The 19,745-nt window shown below is 40.2% G+C and overlaps 1 long non-coding RNA gene across 1 annotated transcript; it reads right to left on the reverse strand.

The window, feature by feature from the left end:
• Nucleotides 1–5,507: 5,507 nt before the first annotated feature.
• LOC129595057 (uncharacterized) lies at nucleotides 5,508–5,994 on the reverse strand. Its single transcript, XR_008691259.1, has 3 exons — nucleotides 5,952–5,994; nucleotides 5,653–5,695; nucleotides 5,508–5,591 (listed from the first exon to the last, which is right to left on the reverse strand). It is a non-coding gene; the product is annotated as an uncharacterized LOC129595057 (long non-coding RNA).
• Nucleotides 5,995–19,745: the final 13,751 nt, after the last annotated feature.

The following is a 19,745-nucleotide window of genomic DNA, read 5'->3' on the forward strand; positions in this document are numbered from 1 at the left end:
CTGTTACAGGCGTTTTGATCCGATGACGATTTGTTATTTAATTGCACTGGCGGGTGCTGTTCTCTGTTCTTACCGTGTTAGCCTTTTAACAAGTCGATTATTGTCATAATTATTTGATTTTCTCTTCTACTTTCTGTTACCGTCCGAATGCATACCGTGGCTTTGTGTTATTCTATGCGATTTTAGCACAAAATTAATAAATTACGTAAGGTAAATAAAGTGGGGGTTGTTTGGAGCACTATACAGGATACATGCATCATAATATGCAGATGGACCTTAAGAATCGGAAGAAGTGTTGCTAGAAGTGGTGGACTTTAATCGTAACCGTTCCCGACTATATGTTGAAGCTTCGGCCCATTCACTTGGTAATTTATTTGTTGAGCACAAAACACCTGCCGGATGGTTACAACTTGCCGCCCAAATTATTCACTGCACGACCCACGAAATGCTACTCAAATCATAAATTGGTGCCATGAAAGGAAACAAAAATTATTGCTGAAGCTTTCAGTTAGTGGTCGCTTTGGTCTTCGATCTGCCAGTCGCTCGCAGATATCGAAGCTGAGCATTCGTTTCCCAGTTTGCAAAGGACCCAGGAAATGTAAAATGTGAAAAAGCACTCCATAAGGCGATCTTGTAATCAATACAATTGTTTACGTAATTAGATATCGTTCAACGCGTGGTGGCGATTGACGTTATTGGTTAACTTCTCATAAAGCGATGCTGTCGATTTACGGTATACGTATCCTGTCAGTAACGTAAGTAATGTTCGGCTGATTGTTGAGCAATTATCCGGTAAATCCATAAAATATCCGGTAAATCCATAAAAGTGCCGTCATGGTTGGTCTTTCTTTATATCAGTGGCCGATGTCGGCTGTGTTACCTGTACGGCTACTCTAATAACATTATAATCCGTCAACAATCAGCTGAACCGCATTGAATTATTTTAATTAAAAGATGGCTTTTGCTTGTGTGTTCAAAGTCAGTTAACTTATGCCACAGTCAATTAAAATGCGATAACAAAGCCTTCAAACCCAGTATTGAAAATTCTGAAATATTAAAACATTGTAAATATTTATAAAAATTACTGGTAAAACGATAAGACATGGACTAGGTTTTGACAAAAACTAGAAGCCGGTAATGGCCGCCGGATTTGGAGAAATTTGTGGAGTGTAAAACAAGGTACGCACTGTGTACGGCGATTGTAGTACCGCACTCGCATAATTCATTATTGTTGTGGTTGCGAAGACGCTGACTGGCGTGGCCCTCCTGTCCATGGTGAGTTGGTTGATCGTCTTCCCGGATAAGCGCCGGGCTAGTGTTTCCGCTCTCAGTCCCAGTGGAAAATGGTTTGTTGTTCACGGTTGAGTCTGCATCGTCAATACCGATGGGTATACAATTCTGTATACGGCTTTTCCTGGGAGTTTGCAGCATATCTCCTCAGCGAAGTGGTACAGATAGACTCGGTGTGGACAATAGTCCACACCTGCGAATGACAGTAATTTATGGCATTGACGTTAAGAGCATGAAGATGCATTAAAATCATTAAGAGCATCAAAGATGCCGCAATACCAAAGATACCGCATAGCACCAGTCTGCAAAGTATATTGTCGCAACATCTTTATGGGGATAACAAAGAGTCTCACAAAGATCCGATTTTTATCAAAGCTAGAGCATGGCGCCAAATTGTTTGCTAATGTGGAAGTAAGCAGCCACTTGAGTATTTGGGTTGGGTCGGGCATGGTGGGCTATTATTATTTAATGGTTTTTCTCGACATCTAATGTTATTTGAGGGACAAAGGCGGTTTTATTGTATTTTCTGGTAATTGTGTTGTGGTACTAGAAATTTAACACGCCAAGTTGTAATCAAAAAGTAAAGTCTTTTTAAAATTAGAACAAACGAGACCAACTCCAGGTTATTTGTTTGTTCAGTTCTAAGAATCAAATTCTAATAATACTAATGTTCTAATAATAATACTAATAATAATAATTGTTATTATTATGTGATAATAGTAATTTTATGTGTTAGTGTTTCTTAGTATTAACTTTTGATTCTTAGATTTGAAACTTCGGTCAGAAGAGGGATCCGACGTAGGATCTTTAATTGTACATGCGTCTATCTGGTGATTATAGTCAACGTATCTGTAAATCAGGAATACACTTTCTACGTTTGAAATTGCTTTCAGTAAGCTAACGATACATAAAGTAATCGCTAAAAAGGAGAAAGGACGAAACAGAATTATATTCAGTTGGTACGACTTTAAATGTCTTCAAGGGTCAAACGATGCAAAAAACAACATCAGGCATAAATACATGAAAGAAATGGTTTTTTTCTAATCTGAAAATTTACTGAATTTCGAAACTTTTGGTTTTATTTTGTATTTTATTTTTTTGTCATGTTATTATTCATTGTTTCTGCTGAAATTGTGTGATGCGCTTCGGTTATAAATGCGATGGTAATATTTATTTTGTATTTTTTGTGACAGTTAACATGGAACTGCGAAAGGTTGGTTGTAGTAAAAGAACAATTGTCGACAAAAAATAATCATCAGTAGCATTAATAGTAACGTTTAACATGCTTGTTTCTGACCAAACCCACAGTTGTGTATGTCAATTTGGTATCGTAGTCCAACAGCTGCTGACAAACGCAGACCATGAATAAAAAGATTAAGGTGCCGTGTGGTTTTTAACCGACTGCCGACAGGTTGTGGTAGGCAATCTAGCAGGGACAGAAGGAACCATTACCAAAAATAATGGCACCAGTCAGCTGTTTCTCACCAAAGCTGTTCGCATAAATGAGGATTCATTTCGATAATTAATCCTTACTGTGGGCAGGCAAACAGGCGGTTTTTGTGGTATGAAAGGGAGTGACAGTCCATGCATATATTCGGCTTCTTCTATAGATATTTTTCTTGTTAGATTGCACTACCATTAAACACTTGGGAAGACAATCATTAAGGCGGTATGTCGCGACATTAGTTTGTGAAGATAACGGGTGGCTACGTTTATGGACAGATCTATTACCAAATTACCATCTTCGTGTCAATAAATCAAGAAAACCACCGCTAGATTTCTATAACCAGATCCAGACTGCATGCAGGGAGGTGAAAAGCCTTTGTTAATAATGTATCTCTCGGTTTGATTTTAATCCAGAATGAGTTTACTTGGAGTAAAGTTGGAACGTTGGTTGCTTTGGATTTTCGGTCTATCTCGTACTGGTACTCGTTTGGCGGTATTCAATTTGTAGGGGGACCAAAATGTCGAAAATTACGTTGATGTTTCGTGTAATCTGCTTTCTGATTTTTCCATTTCAGATTAAATGGAAAATGACTGTATCGGCAAACATTCTTGGGCGACCGATTATCGTGAACAAACGATGTTATTGCCGCCGCTTAGACCGCCGGAGTTATCCAACTTATGTGGAGCTAACAATACGTTCACCGCCCTCGGAGCAGACCCTTGACCTTTTTAAAATTGCCATGGGGATCCGACGACAGCCATGCCCTTGCGCTTTTGAATAGGTAATTTTACAGCATTTGAATTTTAAAATGGGTAGGGTGGGCAATAGTGGAATACTTTTTGGTATTTCAAGCATTAATACCTTGAATTGTGCAGTACCAAGGTATAAATGAGGTGTATACTGTACGAATAAAATGTCTTTTAGGATTTCCCATCCCAGGGCTTCCAGACATGGTTTTTGGCTTCCCGACGTGGCACGCTCATGTGGATTCCGTGGTTTCTTTACATCCCTGTATCTAGCTTGTATACGTCGTTATATTTTCTACTGACATGCCTTTGCCATAATTTTAGATTGTAGCCTGAGACCTCTATTTTTTTACTGCTTCATGCCTTTAAGGAAGGTGTATGGTTGTATTGACTTTTACGTTGTACGTGCGTTCTGTTAATCCATGCCTAATTAAAAGGACTGATTTTTGATGTGTCAAAAAATGAAAAAATGAACTATGGGAATTTCCATTTTTTTTAAAGCCATCTTGATAAGATCAGCGATGCCGCCGTTGTCAGTACTATACTGGTATTACTAAATAAGACACAAAGGATTCAGCACGTGCTATTGCCATTATAATTCCCGGCACCTGATAGGCCAGTAACCCTAAACCGTACGCTCTTTAAAGTTTCAGATGGTCGGACAATAAAAGGGACTTTTTCTTCCTTGTCTGGGTCATTTTGATTTTCGCTTACAGTAGAGGTTTTTAAAATGCACGTGATTCTTATTTGCATTTTCAATGATTAATGTACGTTAATGTCAGCATATGTTTATATTTTCCTACGTAGTATAGATACCAATGTCTCTTTTGTTCAATTTTTGAAAAACATATTTTATATTGGGAAGGCCTCTGCCAACCGAAAGTATTACAATCGCCCAAAACAACATGTTTATGAAGCACGTGCGGGAAAAAAGGTAAATTTAAAAAAGAGAATTTTCATATAGAGTATTATTACTGTATACAGTATCATTATTCAGATTTTCATGACGGTTTAAAGAAAGTTTATTTTATCCATAAACAGATCTCTCCAAAGTCTTCCGTTATGCAAAATGTGTGGCTTTCTGGACATCAGATTGCAGTGGTGACAGGTTGTCAAAAGAGCCATGATGCCGTCGCATTTAGCCTTGAAGCAATGGCCATAAATTATGTTGGACTAAATTACCTGACTAACCGAATTCACGGTACAATGAAATACGCGCCTTCTGTTTTCAAGCAGAACTTGCTGCTGCAAAATATCATGGGCAGAAGTTTGCTATATAAAATGTATGTTAAGTTTCGTGCTGGATTTTTCTTGGTTTATTAACAGGCATGCTGCATTTGTGTACGAAATTCCTAGATGGTTGATACCTTGCGTTACAAGTCGTAATGGGAATGAATGTAACGTATTTAGCGAACAAAAATTTGTTAACGGTTTTTTATTTATTAACGCTCATTTAAGTATTAATTCCACCATTGCACAGTTAATCCTTGATTTAATGAAGCTTTCACACTGAACAAAATTCTAAAAGAAGGAATGCTAAAACAACTGCATAACGGACTGTCCTGCTGCTGTTACCATAAAACAAATACTAGTAAATACTGATGTTTTATGAACGACATCTTCAAAAACTCAAGCGCTAAAACAGGTCATACAAAACGGTAAGTGGTACTACTCCCATGAAAAGGTTTTATGCGTAATGTACAATGAACGAAATGGGACGTTACGGAAGATGAATGACAACAAAACATCTTTTTCATGGACAGCTGGCGCCTTTGGTGCACTTCCGTTTCAATGGCAGTCCACTTAAACTTTCAATCGAATTTTCAGTCCGCATTCAAGATAGCATTTTGGGAATCGGGAATGGGAATGTCTATGGGAATGGATTGGGAATGTCTATGTTGCAATAAAGCCAATACTTCTTGGTCCATATTAGCCTATTTAAAACAAAATACTTTATTACTAATAGAAATAAAAAATCGATTTGCAAACACGGATTATTGGCAAAGGAACGATATTTACCAATGCGGCAGCTTGAACGTCGGTGGGCCGATACCGTCAAAGTCACTGGCTTGCTTTACGTAGCGTCCGGGCCTGCTCGCCTTTACGATCTACAATACAGCTGGGTAATTACCGATTGTAGTCAAAAAACTTAAAATGTAGCTAGATTACCCGTACTTCCGGATCCCCCCCGCTTCGACATCAAAGATTTTTGCTGTAAACACAGGCAGATTAGGTATATACAATTGTATGAACATTTGTCACTGCTATAATAGTGCTAGTATAGTTTGCTGTAAATTACCTAGTTTATTATAACACATTTAATTATTGTTAGCAAGATTAAATTAAATGTACTATTTTAGTTTAAATTTAAAAAAAAAATTTAAACTAAAATAGTACATTTAAAATAGTACATAGTACATTGTTAACTGGGTTAGTATGATTCTGGTAATACCAAAAGAGGCATTTACCCTTTGCCATCTGGATCCAATGCCAACGAATGTTGGGTCCTTCCTTGATAAACCAAAAAATCAAGAATTAAAAAATCACAGCAATTGCCAAATGATACGTTAACAAAATTTTAATTACAGGATTTCGCGACCATTGGCATTTAAGGATGTTATTTGTCACGCTTTTCCAGTCGTAGTTAGCTGTCGGATTTGCAGCGGCGTTGCCGAAAAACTTTGCAAGAATGTTGTCTCCGGCCAGCGTAACCAGTTCCCCCTTGCCGTCATGCAGCGTCACCTTTGGAATACCATACATAGTGCATTTTAAAACCCACTACACATATTTACGCACATTTTAACACAGTGCTTTTAACAGACTATCGGTACTAGCAGCAAGTGGAAAATTTCTCGTTACCTCGGTTTGCTTGTAGACCGTTTTCGCGTTTCCAGCCGGTTCCCTTTGACATGAGGAGCAGAACAACGCGCCATTTTCAGGATCTTCCAGTAGCAATCCATCGCAGTACCCACAATAATTTTCCTTTTCGACACTCGCTAAATCGACCACTCGGGCTTGGCAGGTTACAGCAACATATGCTACTGGTTGGCGGTAGCTGACAGAAATCGAACGGATGCTGTCCAACGTAACCGTTTTCAGATGCGCTGCGAGGAATGCGGGTTTTAAATTTGATCTAATTTTGTGCACTGCCCTAGGTTTTAAAATGATCCTTACCACTGGCCGACCCTTTCGTGATGAGCATACCAAAACCAGGATTCAAACTCGGCAGGAAATAACAATTTCCATCCGTGCTCGCTTTTCCCCCTTGGATCGACCCCTTTTCCAGTGTCAGACTGTAACTTTCGCCCACACACAATTTCTCGCCATATGATACCAGAAACTGCTCATTGATCCACATCGGAAGAATGCCAGTGCCATCAACCAAGACAACCGATTGAAATCGCCCACTTCCTTGCCCTTTTCTGGTCCGAATTGGTGTTTTCTCAGCAACGGTTACGTTTAAAGCGAATCTGCAAGCAAACTTGGAATATGATGATGGTGGCATTGTTATTTTATTTTTAAACTTTTGCGCACCTGTCTGGCTTGTTCGTAACTGCGTCGGCGATAGACAACGATGGTGGTGGGCCTTTGAATTTCTTCGGAGACGTCATTGTCTATGCCATTAACTCAAGTAGACATTTTGTTTTGTTTAGGTTCATATTTTCAGTTCGTCTCAGTTTTATACTTTTTTTGTTAATTTCCGGTAGTATCGGTTTTTGTACGCACTTTTCGTTTATGTCTTAACGGTTAAGGACATTGTTGTTTGCCAATAATTGTAACCGCTGAATTTCTTTTAATGCATCTTTTGAGAACGCAAACGCTTCAGGAGCATAACCTAGCAGTATAAAAGCATTTCTATTCGGAAATCGAGATAACGCGACGTAAAATCCGCCCTGCGGCCGGTGTACGCCAAAGTTTAAGTCGATAGCGCCACACAAGATTGTAGCACCTTGAGACTTATGTATTGTCATTGCGTATGCTAGTGCAACTGGAAACTGCGTTCTGCGCATTGCTGATTTATTAACGTCACGAAACCAACAAGTAACTGGTGAAATCACCGATGCTTCCTTATTTCCATCAAATAGTATCTTTAAGCTTTTAGGCATTTTAGCATTAATTGTTGAACCTACATGTGCTTCCGGATAACTGCAGCCTTCCATCTCTGGAATTTCACATACGCTGTTCTCACCAGAATTCCACAGTATCTCTTCCACGGTTCCTCTAGCCCCATTTACTAGTCCAGAATTAACGTCTACATTTTGCGTCAGCATTATTCTGCAACCCTTAACTAAATAAACAATTTCACTCAAACCACCAGTTTTTTTTGGATCTTTCGATGGACATAAAGCTCTTTTTGTAGATTTCTTATATTTTTGGCTCTTACTTTCAACATCTTCCGCGTCTTTTGCCTTAATTTCTAATACAGGCGTGTTCATTTGTTTCGCCAAATCTTGCAAAGCATTATAGTTAAACTGCTGCGTTGATTTAACGCGATAAAAGAGATGAACAGCCTCTTTGAAATTTTCTTTGTATTCTTTCTCCAATTCCATATACCCATCTGGGTTAATGTTTTTATTTAAACACCGTTTTCTCAACAACTGATCGAACTCCCCGCTTAAGGTTCCATCCCGAAGTTTGTTTAATCCATCCCTGAATTCATCGTCACCAATCTGCCTCATATTTTTTGTGAAAAAAACCGGCTCAAATAAATTCCACAGATCTACAATTTCGCCGGACTTTTCGAATATGAATTTTGCTTGCACTGGTCTCAGTTGAAAAAAATCACCAAACACTATCACAGGTATTTCTCCGAAATAGGCTCCAGGCTTGTTTATTGTATCTTTAACTTCGTTTAGCCGTTGGTTTATTTGATAAAATAGTTTTCTTCCAACCATTGAGATTTCATCAATAATCAGAAGCACCGAACCGCTAAGTTTATTTCGTAAATTATTAAGTTTCTGCCCTGATGCTGTTTTATATGTCTGAAAAGCGCCATCTTGGACTTCTAAACCAAAAAGGTCATGCAATGTCGAACCTCCTATATTATGTGCTGCACATCCCGTCGGTGCAGCTAACAGGCATCCTCCTTTGTACCTTGCTATTGAATTAATGCCTTTTTCTGCAATAGTAAAATTTTTAACTAATGTTGTTAGGGCTTTTATCAGGTATGTTTTTCCACAACCAGCTGGCCCCTGCACGAAGATGTAAAACGGTTTCACCTTGTTAGTGTCTACCTTTTTGTTCCAATTTGCTCTTCTTTCTTGCAAAAGGTCATACAAATAACGCTCAACTCTGTCATATACTGATCTCTGTTCAGCGGTAAACAAACTTTTATCAACATTTTCGAAGACAAAGTTTAAAGTCTCTTCCATATTCCCATCAATATTTTCAGTTCCATTACCATCGTAGCCTTCTTCACAATTTGTTTTCCCGTTATGGTTACGCGTCAAGGAGTACTCAATTTCAGAAACCTGTTGAATTTCCGTAAATATCATGCTTTTGTAGGTTTCCGGCAAATGTTCAGCAGCCCCCTTTATTTGTGGAATGACTTCCTTAAAAGCGTCTAAAAAGTCCTCATCGCTACCTGTTAGATTGTACTTTTCACTGATTTCATCCGTTGCAAAAGGCAATGTTAACATAGCAATCCCATACAATCTCTCTCTTTTGCAAACATTGTTTAAGCGAAACGCTACATTTTTTATCTTAGTTCTCATGCGCAGTGCTTGACCATTTCCAATCGCTAACCGAATGTTTTTCCGACTTGTTCCGTTTAGAAATGGAGACGCATTTTCTACCTTTTTCCACAAAGGGTTAACAATCAAGTGTACCACTTTATCGACCTTTCCTTCTGCAATATCGTCTTCGTCTACGTTTTCTTCGAGTGCAGATTTTTTCAGTGAATCCGCCACAAACCACTGTAGAAAGTCAAATAAATTCATTTTGTCGAGGCATTCAATGATTTCTTCTTCATCCTGCAAACTCATTCGCTTTTTGTATTTTTGCAACATGCTTGGAACAAAATCTTCATCACATAAATCATTGTTTAGGTCTGCACCGTTTTTCAATAATTCAGACCTCTCATCAACTGTTTTAAGGTCAACGAACACAGACGACGTTGTCGAATAATACAGAGGACATCCCAGTAATATCATTGCAGCTTCTATTTTACCGACCTGACGATGTGACAATACTGAATTAGCAGCTTTGAAAAGTGTTGACCTTATTGACTCCTCACTATTATCTCCACAATTTTCAAAAACTTTCGCTAACACTTCCTTGTCCTTCTGTTCAGGCTTTGCGACATAGCTAAACAAATATTCCATAGCCGCCCAGACATCGCATACCACTTGCACATCCATGTTGCATTTGAAAAGATTCAGCCATGCAATATTATACGGAACAATGTCACAAGACACATCTGTTAATCTTCGCAGGGTAATCTCCTTATCTCCCTTTACTCTATTTTTCCACTCTTTTGATGTTAAAAACCTTGTGGTATCAGACCTGATGTGCGGATATCCAAATCTACATAGCATTCGCTCAAGTTTTGTATTACGTACTTTTCCGTCACTATCATCTTTGGCGACCTCATCGGCATCGTTGTCACTGCATATAAAGTTTTCCATAGAATCCTCATTTTTGTTATCACTTTCAGAACATTTTTGACCTGCAGTTTTATCTTTATCGCCCCATTTCCTAAAACGCTTCCTGCCCTTCCTGCACGTGAACGTATGAACATGCTTCTGAAACTTCAAAACCAAGTCTCTCTCTTTCTCTTCAATTGGAATATCAGTCGTGAGAAAACTGTCAAGGAAACGCACAATTTTGTGTTTTCCTGACTCAGTCTCGTAATTAAATTTTGTATTCAGCCACACCAAGCAATGTAGGTGCGGATATCCCGCTCTTTGAAACTCAACTTTCGTAAACACATCCGTTGCATATACGCCATCTGGAAAAGCGGAAGACGTTTTTGACCGCAGAAAAGTTACAAAACTTTCAGCTCTCCGCTGAAACATTTTTGCAGCAATGCCACAATTTTCATTGATGATTCTCAAGATTTCATCATCTGTAGCCGAATCTATTTTATCCGTATTTGGATTATTAACAGATCCATATATTTCCGGACGTGCAAAACATAGCAATTCGGGACAGTGTCGCAAGTTAATGCTAACGAAAAGCTGCGGTGGCCCTTTACACTTGAACATATTTTTCATTTGCCACCTTGCTTTGTCATAATACGCCTGTGTACCGCGTAAAACACATCCAACTTTTGGATACAAATATTTTGGAATATCCTTTAAAAAATCTTTTCCCCTTAAAAACTTTTTAGCTTCTTTTAAAACATAATTTATTTCACGACACATAAGATATCGCTGATAAATATTTAAACACCTGAAAACATACGAACAGTCTTTCTGAAACCTCCCATCACTGCTTAGCAGACGCAACTCAAAATATTTTCCATACTCAACCCGATATTGTCTATTATCTTCGATTCCACCAGAACCATATGCAAACAAATTTGGGTAGCATTTTTCTTCAACTCCAAACGAATCACTTATCTTAAACACGGGTGTGGTTTGGTACGGAAGAGTTCTTTCCAAGCCAACCGAATATTCAGTTGGAATTACATCTCCAAAATTTATAAGTGCATGGCTATCATACACATCAATTTTAACCAAATCTCCTGAATCACATATTTCCGGTTCATTCCGGGGAACTACATCAATATTCCGATAAAATCTATTTTCTTTTAACAGAAACTCTAATGCGTTATATACACAATCGTAGTTCACCGAGTATCGCGCTGTTACAGCATTTTCCCCCTTTTTTTGATTAACAGCTAGTAACAAATCATGTATCGGCCTCGGGAGCAAGCTACTCATACAAGTTTCTACATTGGAAGCTATATGCAAGAACTGTCCAACACAATGTACCATCCTACCGGGATTGAAAATAATGGTAGTAAACGGGAATACAGTCCTTATACACTGAAGTTCCATGTATCCCAGCTGCAAACAACATACCGAATTCCCTGGATCAAGATTGTTTAGCCGGTAACTTCTCGAACAAAATTTTTTATCGATGTCTATTCTAAATCGCGCGCAATCATGGCAGAGAATTTCCCCTACGGGAATTTCAGGATGACCTATGCCGTCGCTTCTGCCACAGCGGTTTTCCCTTTCCAAAATAAAACAGCAACTACATGCGACATATTCAGTTCTAGTGGCATCAATGTAACTCTTTCCAAAAACCTTTTTTTTCGCACGATAATTTTTCATATATATTTTGCGCTTATCACGGTACGTCGCATGCTGCCCTGTGATTCGTTGTTTTTTTTGCTGCAATTTATTTCGTTTTAAGATTTTGCCAGAGTTACCCAATTCATTCAACCCTTGAATGTCAGCTTCTCGTGCGTTTCTAGAAAAACATGATATTTTCCTACTCCTATTTGAACGCCTATCCTTACCTAAACCATCTGATTTCTTCCCGCCGATTTCAGCAATATCACCACGCACACTTTTTTTTATGAATATTTTACGAACTGATTTGACCGCCCGTTTTTTAACAATAATTTTATTCACTTCACTTTCCTTCTTTTCCACTTTTAAACTCCGTCTTACACCTGAATCTCCACTTTTTTTCGTTGAATTTTCAATGCATTTTATCCTTTCCTTGCTGTTCCGAAAACTTTTATCTTCACCAGTTTTGGTCTTTTTCTGTTTCCTTACACACACAACATTTTTCCATTCCAGGCTATTAACTGTTTTTTTCTTTAACAACTCATCGAGCTTACCCATACCTTTTCTAATCGTAAAACACACTAACAACAATTCTAACCTCTTATATCTTTCAAATGTTATGCATATATCTCTGCCTTATGCTAATACCTTTTAACTAATTATTTTCACAATTTGATAGTTCATTTACTTATTTTCAAAATTTACTGTCGCCACTCACCACGCAATAGCTCCACAGAATAGAAAAAAACCCTTCCCAAATAGCTACACAGTAATCCACTGCACAATTAAGCTGAAGCAAAACGAACGATCCGCAGCACTTCAATCCAATTGAAACAGCAACTAGCACGGAATCTCCTTTTATATGATGATACCTCACTCGTTTACCCTGCCTGCCTCACTAGTAGTCAAACTTTGTCATTGGCTCCCTATTTTGCAATGCCGCCCCCAACACTACCATGTCAGGCATGATTTTCTCAATCTCCCTTTCTCAAACTGCACCAGCCCACCTGACCCGTCCATCCCAACCCACATCAGAACTACCACTCCCATTCGTTAGCAACACGTCTTTCATACAGCTTTCTATATTCTGGGTATCTCGTGACCTTTTCTTCTACTCCGTATCACGTCTTATAGGTTACAACACACACTACCAAGCAAAATCAAAATGACCTTACAGTTACACGCTGGATCCTATACTAATATAATATATAGGAAGACTACGTCTTCCATATCTTATATTAGGGACGGCACGGTACCCGTGCACCCCCTACGTAAAATAATAATTATAACATTGCTGAAGATCAAGCAAAATCTCCATCTTCTCTCGGGTTAAGGGCAAAGTCATACTTGAAACAGCCGTAGTATTTCCTCAAACGCCACCAGATTAGATCACTGCGCGTGCAAAGCGACAGATCACGCTTCTCCTGTTATTCCCGCATTTATCCGCCCACAAACGCATGAACTCCCTTACTGTCGATCCAAACACTCTCAACATCGCGGCAAAATAGATAATTCGCATTAAGAAGACCTGCTTATACATGTAAAGCATCGTATAAGCCATTGAACTGGGTATAAGGATCGCATGAGGTAAAATTATACCATGACCATGTAGCTGCACGGATCGGCGAAACTATGGAAGCAAAATGTTCGGCAACCGGCGTGCACTGCAGACTACAGTATTAAGGCTCTGATGTACTGATATTTTTAATTAGCATAACCAACTCCTTCGCCTTCTCTAAGTAGTTACTTCCAGGTGCCAGCATAATTCTGTCCAGTATATCGCCCAAGTATAGCACATTACCAATGAGAAACAGGATGAGCCCACTGGTCACGATATGCATCACAATGTTACCGATTATATTGGCCCAATCATCGAGGCACATTACACACCTTTCACTTGCCGATGCCGATTCCACTGCCATTTTTTCGGAGACCGCATCATGCCGATTCCAGAGAGCCCAAAACCGCCCGACACCGAAGGTCTGCCACAGGATAAACGCGGCATTTACGCCATACAGGGCCAGGAGGAGATGGTGCAGGGACACTGGGCATCGCCCTGCTACCGATTCGTAATGCCGGCTGGTAAAAGTTTTCGCTTGGTCTGACACTTGTGTCAGGGTATCGTTGGCGTCTTGCGTGTGGTTTTCGGGGCGTTGGCTGATGATGCTATCCACGATGACCACGATTTCTTGCAGCGGATCGAAGATCGAGGGCCGACCACTGGGACTATTCCAGGCGTACTCTATGGTGCGTATCAAACGAACCAGGCAGAACGTGACCAGTAATGCGAAGATGCTGCGCAGCACCAACAAATCCCGGGATGTCAGATGCTTCGGACACCGGCGAGAGAAGAATCCGGATTCCTGGCAACGGCAGCCAAGACTGCCAGCGTGTTGGACACCGCCGGAGTGATGGGTGTACCGGGATAGGCGACAAAAAGCGGTCCACCGGCTGAAATAGACAATTCATTTAGAAAACAGGGAACTATCTGCCTACCTAGCAGCCTCTTTTTACTGCATGTAGCGCAAGCAGCCGCTTCACTGTTCGATATCCAATGCTAACGATTATGAGCACTGGATATGGGCACAAACTGTTAACAATCAGTAATCGTATTGATAACCAATCCGCGACGTAAAATGTGTAAGTCTGTCAGCCGTAAACAAATTCTGATAAGATAAATTAGCTAATTTCCCCAGTCAATCCTTCACTTACAGATGCTGTACAAAGCAATTAGTGAGGTGAGGAAGGCAACACCGATTCTGCTCCGTCGCATAGCAATTCTGGGTAGTCTCGCTGAGTTGATAACGGAGACCTGCTCCACAGACGGTCATCCTTAGAACGCAAAGAAGGCCCAAAGTAGAGGTAGAAGAAAAAATGTGGGCTAACCAAGCTAGATAACATTGCAGGAAAGTGGAGAAGACTGGAATCGTTTTTCTACAGGTAGTCGTGATTGTGAGCTGGCGCTGCAGCTTGAAGCATCACCGAAGAAAAACGATCCCGGTCTAGTCAACAAGAGTCGACCAATACCCGAATACCGGCTGCCGGAGTGTTTGCTTACACAATTTGCCTAACTCGTACATATTGTTGAGCGTTTGCTAAAGCCATGCGTACAATAATGTGGTGCGTCTGGTGTTCAGATTTAACGCTGGGCTATTACCTCTTGCCCGCCTTGCTACGGCAGCTCAACCGACTGTATGCGGTGGTCGCGCCCACAGCTGTGGATTAAGTGTATTGCAACCAGCTTCGCTTCCAAGCAAAAAATAAATTAATTCTAAAAAATTATAAATTCGGCTGTCGGTCAGTGGTTTTAAAAGGCAATAATACTGTTTAATCGCACTAACTAGAGTATGTATGCGCAACATTAACCCATCCAAGGAGCATGAATTAGAGCAGAGGAGCGCTTGCTGGCATGTATTAAAACAAAGCAACCACGAGTTTCGCGGAAGCTGTCAGGCAGTGGTTCGCTCCTTTTGTCTACATGGTACAAATCTTTTTCCGAGATTTACAAAGACATCCAGAAATCGCATGTGAACATGCGACGCCTGCGGGACATTCTCAGGAAACGAGCAACAGGAGCTAAAGAATTAGACCGACACCGTCAACATGATAAACAGGCGGGAAATGGTTTTGGCCGGGTGACGTGAAGTCGCAGTATACCTCGTGGAAATCAGTTGTTAAGCCCGATTCCGTATGACGGTAGATTCGGTATTTCCCCCCAAAATTACCGCTTATGGCCGTGCCATCTCAAATCAGATTTAGCTGTAAAATCAGCTCTGGCGCTTATTGTATTAACCACCTGTGTTGTGGGAGACGGAGTATGCCGTAATACGGGTTCTGGTGCGAATTTTTTGAAGTACGAATTTTGTTCGGCTTGTTGCTTTTTCCGTTTCCTGTATTTACTTGCACTACTCAGCAGCGCCACGAATATATAAGCTGGCAACGTCCAAAAGAACAATACATGCCACTGGTTAGCTAAGTAAGAAAGTACCAGTAGCCAGGAAGTACGGAGTACATGGTGGCTAACATGCCCCACACCGGCTGCTCCGATTTCCGGCTGCTTAAAAACATGGTTTTGCAGCTGTTGCCGGTCTTGCAGCAATGATTCTTGTAATAAGATGTATTTCTCATTCTTCGTGAAAAAGGTTTGGTTTTATCGTTATTATGGAGCCATCAATCTGCTGCGGATTCGAGACTGCATGGACATAAATCGGCCACCCGAGAGGCCCCGCTGTAATGCTCACTAGTGCTAGCGGAAGTTGTTCAGTCGATTGTCGACACAACTTGTCAGTGGATGATGGGAATTGATAGTTTTGCACTGGGTGCCACGTACAAATATTCAAACGTACATATATTTCTGTTGCAACGGTTGAGCATTGAAATTCAGCGTGGTAATGCTGCTTGTGTATTAGGAACGGTCGAGAAGCAGCATCAGCTCGATGGTTTGTTTTTGATCTGCTAGTTACCTGGTGTTTCATTATCTGTATTGCTGATAAGTCAAAGTTGCAAGAATTTACAATCTTTGTTTTAGTTTTCATAATATTCCATAAGCATATATATATATATTTAATATTCAAACAGGATCGCGCAGTGAAATCATAACACCTCTACAAAATGCTTTGTAAGTTTTGCAACCAAATTCTACCATGTTTGCAAAAGATTCTCTCTGCCTGGGATTCAGCATCAGCAGGAGCATCATATGCCTAGAGGTGCAATAAATATTGACTTACTGATGAGCAGGGGCTACACGAGACCCCTATCGACCATGTACTATTTTTTTAAGCCAAATCTGACCACGTATTAATAGTAAGCAAAGTTTTCTGATCTAGAAACCATTTTTTAAAATTTTGTTCGGAAGAAAAGAATTTTGACTGCCGGTGCCCCAGGTGCCCCACCGATCCTGTGGGCGGCAGCAACCGAGTTAAAGACGAAAAGTTTTTTTCTGCGTTCTAAATATAGTTTCTTAGTAAATTAATAACGCTGAGTTCGATTATGATATTTAAAAAAAGGTTTGAGGTCTGTGGAAGATGATACAGTCTCTAGATTCTTGGCTACATGACGCACCCGTATTTTACGCGATCAATGCAACATCGGTGCAAACTCCCTCCACATGCCTTAGATGGTTTTTTAAACACTAAATTCAAGCTCAGCGCTATCAATTTACCTAAAAGCAATATTTAGAACGCAGAAAAAATTTTTTCGTCCTGAACTCATTAGCTGCCGCCCACAGAATCGGTAGGGCACCTGGGGGACCGGCAGTCAAAAATTTTTTCTTCCGAAAAAAAATTTAAAAAATGGTTTCTAGATCAGAAAAATTCGCTGATTATTAGTACGTGGTCAGATTTGGCTTAAAAAAATAGTACATGATCGATAGGGGTCTCGTGTAGTCCCTGCTCATGAGTAAGTAAGTATTTATTGCACCTCTAGGCAAGTATTTATTCGAACGCGTTTTTTATTCTCGACGCGATTGATTTTATAACTCTTAACGGACCGAACCCCTTTCGCTAACGGAAGTGCATAGTGCTCCACTGCCAATAATTCGGATGCAGGGTATTTGCCGGTCCAGTACGCCATTTGCAGCGTATGACTACGAGGCAAGTGTCCCTTAAATTAATAGACGCGTTTTGCCTTACCATAAATTGACAACCTAGACCGCAATGTGCGAACCTGGCAGCCACCATGGGCTGGCATCGTGTAATACAAACGGCTGACTGCATTTCTCCCATTGACTTCGACGTTAAACTGAATCGGCATTTGCTCATCTAAACTTTAATCCCAACTACAACCTAACATTCCAAATGATGGAGAAAAAGTCTGGGAATTTTTTGGTACCTAGCAAGTAAGTGTTCATGGCAAGCAAAGAAAGTTATGAACGTTTATGGGTTTTCGTAGACATAGCATAGGACCCTCTTCAACGGCTCCTCGCACGAATCTTATACTGTGCCTACGAGAAACTACAAATGTTCATAACTTTCTTTGCTTGCCATGAAAACTTACTCGATAGGTACCAAAAAATTCCCAGATTTTTTTCTCCATCATTTGGAATGTTAGGTTGTAGTTGGGATTAAAGTTTAGATGAGCAAATGCCGATTCAGTTTAACGTCGAAGTCAATGGGAGCAATGCAGTCACCATTTGTATTACATGCTGCCAACCCATGGTGGCTGCCTGGTTCGCACATTGCGGTTTAGGTTGTCAATTTATGGTAAGGCAAAACGCGTCTATTAATTTAAGGGACACTTGCCTCGTATTGAATGGCTGGCAGCGCACAACGTGAACGGTATAGAAATTACTGTAGTATTCTCTGTGGCCAAAGGCCCACAAGTGCCACTCCCAGAAATCCCGATAATTACTCTGAAGCATCACCTCACCTATCGATCTCGAACAGAGAGGATACGCGGTCCTTCCTGACGGAGGACGGCCTTAACCGGGATGCTTTACGCTTAGGTAATAATGCCCTCTGAATGGCCCTGATACCCCGGAGGGTCGAACACTGGTTGGACGTTGGTGGGTTCGATCATGGTTATTTTCTTGATGATGCGGTGTCTGCTGCACACAGCATTCTACTGGATTTTGTATCCATTTGAGACGGTTTATTCGTGTTTCAACGTTCAGGTAGCATACGTTCACGTGTCCTTGTTTTTGTGTTAGTAGAAAGCAATCTGCTGACCACGAATACGGACCCCAATACCGATCAAAATTAAAATCGTGTTTGTATTGGTATTCGGCCTGCTTTTGAGTATTCGGCCGCTAGCGGCGGAAGTACGAAACGCGAGCAACGTAACTGCCCTCGAAGCAGTTTTACCACTTGCCACAAATGTCAAAATCACCACAACTATCTGTCGCATTTCAGTTCCAAAAAAAGCTTGACATTGTGAATTTAAATATTTATGATTCAGATTCGCTTTAGTTTATTTAAAAATGAAACTGGCTACGTTAATGAAGTTGTATCTCCGGAAAAATATCTCTCGACGGCTGTTTTTAATTTTGCGACGTAAGATACTTCGACGGAGACGAAAAACATATTTTCATGACGAATGGCGTGCAGCATCATTTAGCCTGAATGCTTTAAGCGAGAAGGAATGCTGGGATTTTTTCCGCTTTAAGAAGCATGATCTTCCAATGTTGGCGACGGCGCTTAAAATTCCGGATTTGGTGTGGACTGCAGAAGGAGACTGTGTAAATGCTGTGGAGGTCTTGTGCATTTTGTTGCGCCGCCTGTGTTATCCAAATCGATGGATGGAACTGCGTAAATTTTTTGGCCGTTCCCAAGGCTCCATGTCGAGAATTTTCTACGCGGTCTTGTCAATACTGGATTGCTTGTGGTCGAAGCATCTTTCCCGCCTGGATCATCCCTGGTTGTCAGAAGATCTCGCGGGGTACGCGTCGGCTATCTCACAGAAAGGAGGGGTCTTCCCTGATGTTTTTGCCTTTATCGACGGGACGGCGCGCCCCATTTGCCGACCAACATATAACCAGAAGATCATGTACAGCGGCCATAAACGTCTCCACTGCACCAAGTGGCAGTCTATTCTACTACCAAACGGTAAATTCATATTTTTTCTCAATTACTAAATTACTGTAAATGTGTAATTGTTTTTTTAAACTTCTTTCACTGAGATTTAGTACATTTCAATAATTTTTGGATGTTACATTTATTAAAGTTCTGACATTTTGCTTTAGGATTAATTTGCAACCTGTACGGCGGTGAACCTGGTAGTTTGAAATTTTGTGCATCAAGACGAGCAAGTACTAGTAAATGTCCAAAAAGTAATAAAATTTCTACGAAATTACGTAATCCAGCAATCAAGTTTGACGTGACGTACTTACAGGAACTGTCAGAAAAAATAGAAAATTTAAAACTGAAAATCTTCGAAATCTAACACAAACTAAATCAGCGATATTTTCTCAAAAAATCAGAAATACTGGATATCTACAAGAAGAACTTAAAGGTGCATTTGTATATACCGTACATTAACATCCATTTACGTAATTTTTTTAAATTATTTTGCTTGTTAAGCTTC

Source organism: Paramacrobiotus metropolitanus, unplaced genomic scaffold, assembly GCF_019649055.1.
Source record: "Paramacrobiotus metropolitanus isolate TYO unplaced genomic scaffold, Prichtersi_v1.0 Parri_scaffold0000073, whole genome shotgun sequence".
Classification (NCBI taxonomy): Eukaryota; Metazoa; Tardigrada; class Eutardigrada; order Parachela; family Macrobiotidae; genus Paramacrobiotus; species Paramacrobiotus metropolitanus.